The sequence below is a fragment of the Rattus norvegicus genome, chromosome 7, assembly GCF_036323735.1.
Source record: "Rattus norvegicus strain BN/NHsdMcwi chromosome 7, GRCr8, whole genome shotgun sequence".
NCBI lineage: Eukaryota > Metazoa > Chordata > Mammalia > Rodentia > Muridae > Rattus > Rattus norvegicus.
The window spans coordinates 71,208,846-71,217,676 of record NC_086025.1 but is presented as its reverse complement, the minus strand read 5'-3'; the positions used below and the strand labels follow the sequence as shown (position 1 = coordinate 71,217,676).

Below are 8,831 nucleotides of genomic sequence, written 5' to 3'. Positions count from 1 at the left end.
CGCAGTGGAGCTGTTTCTGAGCAGGTACAGGTCCCAGGGGAGCTTCCATGGGCAGGCAAGACCTGTCCCCGTTTCCTAGGCAGCAGCCCCCCACCCCGACCCCAACCGCCAGCCTCCCACCTCCCACCCCGACCCCAACCGCCAGCCCCAACCCCTGCTTGCCTCTCTACTGCAGTTCCCAGGATGGGAGGAACAGCTCTTGGTCCTTTTTTTGCTCCTAACTGCCTTTCCAGGAGTCACTTTTTTGCAACAAAACCCTACATTGTTTTGCAGGATGTCTTCATTGTTTCAAGTCACACGATTTTATTTTCTGTCATAAAGGGTGGTTGGAAAGGAGTATTTGTGGGCTTCTGGCTGAATTAAGTTGGAAAATTACATTTGATATCACTCAACTTTGGGTATGCTGTCAGCTGATGGTGCCCACCCTTCTCTGTGGAGCAGCTGGCCTCTTTTGAGAAACATGACAGGGCTCTCTTTAGTTTCGTTCAGAAAGAGAAAAAAATTTCTCTCAGCAAGTTCATATTTACTGAACACCATCAACAATGAGTTCATGTTGAACACAGTGACACAAGGCTGGGACTATAGCCCTCAAGAAACTGAGACAGGACGATCATGACTTTGATGGTAGGCTAGAAGACCTAGTGAGCTTAAACCATGTGAGGAGACTTTGTCTCAAAAGGAACAGCAACAAACCATTTCAACAAGAAAAGGAGCCAAGAGAAAGCTCATTGTGGAAGAGAGTGCCTTAGAGCCCGGTATGGACAGAAGCAAGAACAGAATGGAGATTGTCATTGAGTTTACTCACAGACAGGAAGACAGGATCAGAGTTGGAATAACAGGGAGTGATCTAGTAAACGCCACCAGGTCCTCAGGATCAGGTTTGGTGTGGGGATTGAGGCAGATGCAACTGGCCTGTTTGAGAAATCTGTCTCTTGTCTCAGAAGATCAGATAAACAGCTCAGTTCCAGCTTGTGACACTTGGTGACATTTGGTGACAGTAACCCCGTTTTGGTATTCAGCCTTGTCTTTGAGGCAGGAGCTGAGTCTAAAACAATTGTCTCAGGTAACCTTTATTTAACAGGGTAGCCTCCTCCCGCGCCTGGAATGCTCTGAGCCCAGCAAACACTTACGGATTTGAACATTATTAACACTTAGGGTTGCATTCTAGGAAATTCTTAAAGGACAAACTATTTTTAGAAGTCAAAATCAAGTCCCTGATCAAATGGAGCTGTTTCTGTTTTCCTTTTAATTCAGATTGGGATTTGGAGGGTCAGAGGGGGACAGGCCCTGTGTGGGGTTTGGGAAGAGATGTGAGGAGGGTGTCAGGTGGAGGGTACCTTGGTCCATGCTACACAAACCCTTTGAGGCTGGTGCTTCTAAACACTCTGTGGTCTGTTTTCAAAAGCTTCACTTCCAAATGTCATTGAAAGACATCCAAAGGACAGGAGATTTCAAAAGGATCCACTACATAGGGCTTTTTCTGTGACACTAAATTAGAGGCCTTCCCATGTTGTTCTCACCTCCTGTGATCTGTGCAGTGTGAGTCCCAGAATTCTATGAGCAGAGCAGCTTTCTGCCACCTCAACTTTTCCGGTGCTCCTCCTCGGCCTCCGCCCTCCGGATGGGTGCTCCTCCTCGGCCTCCGCCCTCCGGATGGGTGCTCCTCCTCGGCCTCCGCCCTCCGGATGGGTGCTCCTCCTCGGCCTCCGCCCTCCAGCTGGGTGCTCCTCCTTGGCTTCTGCCCTCCAGCTGGGTGCTTCTCTTCGGCCTCCGCCCTCCAGCCGGCCCACTCCTGGGCTTTCCTTAGGTTCCTCTAGCTCATCCTCCACTTGTCAGCAGAGGTGGTGTGAACTGGAGATGGTGCACACTTGTGCCTGGAGTGACCTGAGGGGTTTTGGGCATAGATCTCTACACAGGAGAAACAAGAGTTGATTTTGTTGCAGAAAAGGAAACTCCAGCTTGAGTTGGAGTTTATTGAGAGGAGATTTTAACGTTGATTTAAACATGGGCCTTCATAGAGAGAGGTGTTTAGCAAAAGGGTAGTTAGTATACAACCAAACATGAGAGCTGTCCTAACTGTCTTAGTGGGGATGCTATGCTAACCACATCTGAGTTACACCTCAAAAGGGTTCCTGAAGGGCTTTGCTTCTGAAGGGTGGATGTCTCTTTTTGGGAAATGAGATCATCAGATAGTTCTTGACGATTTGGATGGAGTTAAATCTGATAAGGTAACACGGGTCACTCACATTGTTCTGAACTTTCCTAATGCTGTGAGCCTTTAATATAGTTCTTTATGTTATGATGACCCCACGAGCATAAAATTATTTTCATTGCTACTTCATAACTGTAATTTTAACTATGAGTTATAATGTAAATCTCTGTGTTTTCTGGTGGTCCTAGGTGACTCCTGTGAAAGGGAGGTGTCATTTGAGCCCCAAAGGGATCCCAACCCGTAGGTTGAGAACCGCTGTTCTAAGAGATGGAGACTCATCCTTTACTATAAATGGAGTTCACAGTCATGCCCATGAGGTGTCAGAACATGGCAGGTTTACAGCAAAGGAACAGGACTCCAAGGCTTAGAGTATTTGGTATCTGTATATTCTTGTTTGAAATATCTCCATACAAAAGAAATACTGTGCCTACAGCAAAGCCTTCACAGCAAATGATAATTATGCTCAAATTCTTGCCTTCCAGCTGTGGGGAGATTTTTAGACTGCAGAGCAAAGAGGCTCCTTCCCTTTCCCTGTCTTCCTGTCCCACTCATCCACATGCAGATCCCTAGACTGACGAAGTGTCGGGAGAAGCCTTCTGGCTTCCTGTAATCCAGAGAAAATCATCTAAAATGTCTGTTCCCTTGCCCTAAGATTTCTACATGTTCCCAGGAAGCCTGGGCACCAGACCAGAGAGAGAGAGAGAGAGAGAGAGAGAGAGAGAGAGAGAGAGAGAGAGAGAGAATATATCCAACCAAACAGAAAGCCAAATGCACACTACTGAGCCATTTTCTTGTTTTCCGTGAATTCACACTGATACATCTTTCTGTGTGGAGTAGACTTGGTGTTTACTAAGACTCAGGGAGATAGAGACATTTACATGGAAGAAAACCAGGCGACTTCAGAGTGAACATTGCTGTTCTCCAGAGGTTTCTCGTTTATATTTTGGAGACATCCCTTAGCTACTTCAGCTGCCCTGTGCTAGGTTATGCAACCCCTCCAGTCTTCCTTCCTTTCCACTTACTGCTTCTCTTCTCTCAGAAGAAAACCAAGTTATACAAAGCTTGCCACTATCATCCTTAACACACATACATACACAACATAGAAGAGTGCATGCACGCACGCACGCACAAGGCAAGCTCAGATACCAGGAATCTCAGAGACTTGAGATCAGCAGGAGTAGAGCTGCTTCCAACCCATTTGTGTACCTGCTCTGCAACACTTAACCATGACACCCCACTGAGAGGACCCTGGGCAGTCAGTCATAAGGAAATATCTGGAGTCCTTCCCCATGCAAACAGAGCATCACTAACATCTCAAATTGAGCCAATAGGAAGCACCCATCCCTAAATCCCACCCCACTCCTCAATGTTTATAAAGTCTCTATATGGAGTAAAGTACACAAGTTATTTCACTGAGAATCGTCTGAGAGTATCTGTTTTTACTGAGCTGTAACACTTAGGGGAGAGTTCTCTCTCCTGAAGCATTCATCGCTGGACCTTGGACCCCCACTGGTCAGCCAGTCTCACCCCGCCTCTGCTGTCTCTGCTTCTGGTGGTGTCACTGCCACAGTAACTGATGATCCAGGACCTTGTCTGTCTGCCCTGTGCTGACTGCCCAAACCTCAACTCTCTTCTACAAGCAAGCTGTAACAAGCTGGCAGTCCCAGCCAGACCAGATGTCCGGACTCTGCTTAGACCTCCAGGAGGACGGCAGACCACACACACACACACACACACACACACTCACACACACACTCTCACACACACTCACACACACACTCGCACTTACACACACACTCACACACACTCACACACACACTCACACACACTCACACACACACACACACACACACGAATTCCTCCCACTTTCCTTTTTTTTTTTCCTCTACATATTCAAGAACCAGATGAGGTTTGGGAGTTAACTGTTCTTAAAAATAATCCCGGCTAGAGAGATGGCTCAGTGGTTAAGAGCACTGACTGCTCTTCCCAAGGTCCTGAGTTCAAATTCTAGCAACCACATGGTGGCCCACAACCATCTGTAATGGGGTCTGATGCCCTCTGAATAATAAATAAATAAATCTTTAAAAATAATAATCCCTTAAACATTGAAATTCTAGGGCAGGCCAACCCTGACCGTACATACATACCCCTTACGCAGATTTTAGTAGGGGATCCCAGCAATAGGCTTTCTGGTTACTCCCTCCCAGCCTCCCCACCTGTGAAATGAACATGTACTACCATTTGCTTCACACAGCGGATGGAAGGACGAGTGGGATGACACACAGCTCTTAACCCCGTGCTTGGCACACACTGCAGATTAATGCTGCCTGTTCTAGCTTGTACCCGAGCTTCCCGTTCTGTCATCTAGGCACCAGACAAGCGCCAGCACCTCCCCCAAGACTGTGAGCTCTCCCCAGCCAGCCTGAACTAATTGCTCCCTCTGGGAATTTTGGCGCTGGGTTGACACTTCCTTTTGGCAAAGAGGAATGTGACAGCGAATGAGACAATGCTTACATAGAGTCTCTAATCTGGAGAGAGAGGGAAATGGGCGTGTAGGCTAAGAAAAGATGTGAGGAAGGGGTGGAGGAAGGAAGGGAAAACAGAGAGGTGATACAAGCCAGCCTGAGGGCCTCAGATTTAAAGTCAGCGCTGTGAACATTGCCAGCCTTTCCTCCAGACACTTTTTAAAAAATTAATTGTGCTTTTTTCATTCTTTGAGGCCTTGTCATTTTTATATAGTAAATGATCTCAACATGCATATTAGTCAAGGTTCATTATGTGAATTATGAGGTGAGGAAACTACCCTAAAAATGGGGTTTACATAATTTGGAGAAGAACTAGGGACGAAGAGAGAGGTCAAGAGAAGGGAGGGAAGAGTCAGAACTACCGACCAGGCCTGGCTACAGGATGCCTGGAGCCCAGGCACATCCCCTAGTCCCCCAAGAGTGGCTGGAGTTGTTCCTCTGTGATTCATAGCGTCCTTGCTGGCAGTCAAGGCTACAAGGACAGCAGGACCAGGAGTGCAAGGCAGTGTGAGTCAACGGGAAGCTTCTGAGGCTCTCAGGAGAGCTTTGTAGCCTAGCCTGACTGCCATGTTCCCTTATCCCAGCTCTAGTCTCCTGGCTGCTTCCCTCACATGACTCTCCACCCCAAAGCCCCTGAGGACTCTGACTCATCCTCCCCTTCCCTCTGCTGTTACTCACACCCCTCAGGGGCTGAATCCAGGCCTGTTTCCCTGATTCTGTTTGACTTCACTCCTACGGCTTCCTCTTGCCTCAGACATTCGAGTTTCCCTAGATGGACTCTACTCTTTCTACCTCACACCTCTGAGCAAACTCTGCTTGCACCAGCAAGAAAAGACCCAACTGCCTCCTAGATCCCATCCGGAAACACTGGCTTTCCATGTTCTTCACTGGTGCCTTTACCTTTTTTAAACTTTCATTCATCATTTGTATGCATGTGTACATGTGTGTGTACATGTGTGTGTGCATGTGTGCGTGCATGCATGTGTGTGTATGTGTGTATGGGTGCATGTGTCTACACTGCTGCACAGGTCTGAGTCCAGAGGATAACTTTCAGAAGCCAGATCTCTCCTGCCACAGTAGATTCCAGGGGCAGAATTTTTTCAGCAAATCCTGTCACTCACTGTTACCCCAGTGGCTCCTCTTGGGGCTTAATCAAAGGGTCCTCTTAACTACAGCTCCACTCTGGAACCCCTGACAAATCACAGAGACATGAGAACGCTGGCTTTCCCAGTGTATGAGTTCTACGTCTACAAACCCAACCCTCTGTGGAGAGAGAGCACACATCTGGAGTGTGGCACACACACATTTGTCCCTAGCATCTGGGAGCTAATGGTGGAGGATCACAAGCTTGAGGCTGGTCTGAGCTACATGGCAAGATGTCACACAGAGTATCAAGATGAAAAAACCGAATTTGTACTGAACATGTGCAAGCATTTTTTTCCCCTTGCAGTGTGACAGTTATGTCCACAGTGGTGGCATTAGATTAAGTGTTAGAACTAATCTAGAAGTGAGATGATTTCGAGTTCGTGGAAAGACACAATTGTTGTGTGCAAACAGGATCCCATGTGAGGGACGAGAATGGGAGGATTTGGGTAGTCCATGGGAGACCTGGATCCACCCTTTGAGATAGCAAGGACAGCTGTAGTTATCAAAGGTATTTTGATAGAAGGATGCAGGCTAAAATCCTACCTTTGCCTGGGCAGGTTAATCTGCATTTCCTCAGGGCTTCCTGCTCTGTCACACGAACCCTATCTAAACATAGTACCTACTGCCCAGACCAGTTGGAAGGACTGGTAGGATAAAGAGGAACTACATGCCTTCCTGGTGGTTTGATAGGCTCAGAATACTTGGTCCCAGGTGGTGGTTTCATTTGGGTGTGTTTAGGAGATGCTGGAGGACTTCCTGGAGGAAGCAAGTCATTGGAGGCGGGCTTTGGGCTTTCGAAGCCACAAACCATCCCCAGTTCATTCTGTTTCCTGCTTATAGTTGAAGAGGTAACCTCCACTTGCCACCCTGGCTGTGTGGCTGCCCCTACTGCCTCTGCCCTACCATTACTGACTGCCATCCCTCTGAAACTGTGAGCCCAAACAAACTCTTTCTTCTATTGGTTTCCTTGGCTATGGTGTTTTATCACAGCGATAGAGAAGTAGCTGAGCCACCTCTGCAGGCGGCAGCGTATCTCCACCTTTGCTGGCTCTCGTCCAGGTGCTCAGATCACCATCTGTCAGCGAACGCATGAGAAACCACACAGCAGCTTTGACCTCGGGTAACCCAGGGTCAGACCTAGGTGATGCCAATCATGTTCGGTAAGAGTACTCTTCCCAGGCAAGATGGAGTGATGTTAGAGTGCAGGAGTGAGCAAAAGCAAGTCTCCACTTGCTTTTATCCAGTCAGCAGAAAGTCAAACTGAGAGGTTTAACCAAGCGGTCTGGGACACCATCCATTACAGGCCCCAGGCAGCAAGTTACCAAGGTCTCAAGGATCAACAAGAGTGTGGGGAGGTAGGACTGAAGGACTCCTTGGTGGGCTTTCGCTTCTAGATCCAGAGAAGTAGTTCTTGAACACAGAAAGGTGGGAGAAGACAGGAGGTCTAAGACCAGTCACACACTTTCTCACTAATTAACTAATCCAGAGAGGGACGGACACACACACACACACACACACACACACAGAGACAGAGACACAGAGACAGAGAGACAGAGACAGACAGACAGACAGACAGACAGAGAGGGCACTTGCTTATGGAGAGAGCACAGGACAACCTTGCAGTCCATTCTCCCTTCCTCCTTGCTGACTTCGGGTTTCCTTTTTTATGATTCTCTGATCTACCCGTCCCATCTCACTGCTGGATTTCTGGGATTACACATGTGGGCCACTGCATCTGGCTTTTCAGTGAGTTCCAAGATTCAAATCCAGGTCGTCTGAGCCATCTTCAGGTCCCAGACGAGGTATATTTTTATCAGACTCCAGGGGAAAGAATTCAATCAATCCTGCCGCTAGAGGGGAGGACATTGTCACCATCCACTGTGGAGACTCGGTTGGCAGCATCTAACGACGGTGGTGGTGTATGTATCTTATAATGATGGTGGTGTATGTATCTTATAACGATGGTGGCGGTGTATGTATCTTATAACGACGGTGGCGGTGTATGTATCTTATAACGACGGTGGCGGTGTATGTATCTTATAACGACGGTGGCGGTGTATGTATCTTATAACAACAGTGGTGGTGTATGTATCTTATAGGTCAGCACTTGCCCTGAACTCTAGAAAGACATTCTCACAAGAGGACTGTATGAGGGGCTGCTTTGCTGCATTGTGTAGAAAATCAAAACAACCCAGATATCTGTTGATGATGAAGGAATGGAATCGTTTGAATGTTAAAGTGCAAAGTAGCACACACAAAAGTAAGAAATACATCTTTTTTGTGGTTGTTGTTTAAAGTTTTGGGGATGGAGTGAGAGCTTCACCAAGCTGGGTAGGAGCTGAGCCATCTGTATCCCTAGCTCACAAAGCAGGGACTGCAAATTTCAAAATTATCATCTGAATGAAGAGAACAAATTACAGAAGGAAGCCCTCACACATAATAAGAGCTATGCCATGCACTGTTCAGGGCGAAGCTTTCAAACGGGCTTAAACAGTAGGTTAAAGGAACAAGATTGTCATTGCAGTCACTTTTGGGAAAAAGAAAAGAAAGAGGGCTAAAGTCAGCCTCTGAGCCACGTGTGTCCAAGCCTACAACCTCAGAAATCAGACGCTGAGGCAGGAGGACAGAGGGTCCTAGGCCAGCCTGGCCCATACAGTGACACCTTGCCTCAAAATGTGTGTACTGTTTTCTTAGTTTCAATTAATACTAAGAAAAAGAACTTTAAGAACACATATTACGACAGAATAGAAAGATGGATGGGCTATAAGAACAATAAGTTATTTTCTAAGGTAAACAAAAACATGGCCTTTGAAATTGACTTCCCCCACTGTGTGTGTGTGTGTGTGTGTGTGTGTGTGTGTGTGTGTGTGTGTGTAAAAGCAGCTGAATCATGAGATAACTATTATGGCTCAAGGGCCCCCATTTTGCCTCTCACACTGTAGTATAAA

The 8,831-nt window shown here is 47.2% G+C and overlaps 1 long non-coding RNA gene across 8 annotated transcripts in view; it reads right to left on the bottom strand.

The window, feature by feature from the left end:
* Window positions 1-265: 265 nt before the first annotated feature.
* The window catches only part of LOC120093637 (uncharacterized), a 48,249-nt gene continuing 39,683 nt past the window's right edge, over window positions 266-8,831 (bottom strand). For all 8 annotated transcript variants that reach the window (XR_010053781.1, XR_010053783.1, XR_010053782.1 and 5 more), the window contains 2 exons: window positions 1,521-1,908; window positions 266-310 (listed from right to left, as the gene is read on the bottom strand). This is a non-coding gene — a long non-coding RNA (uncharacterized LOC120093637). The remainder of the gene's footprint in view (window positions 311-1,520; window positions 1,909-8,831) is intronic.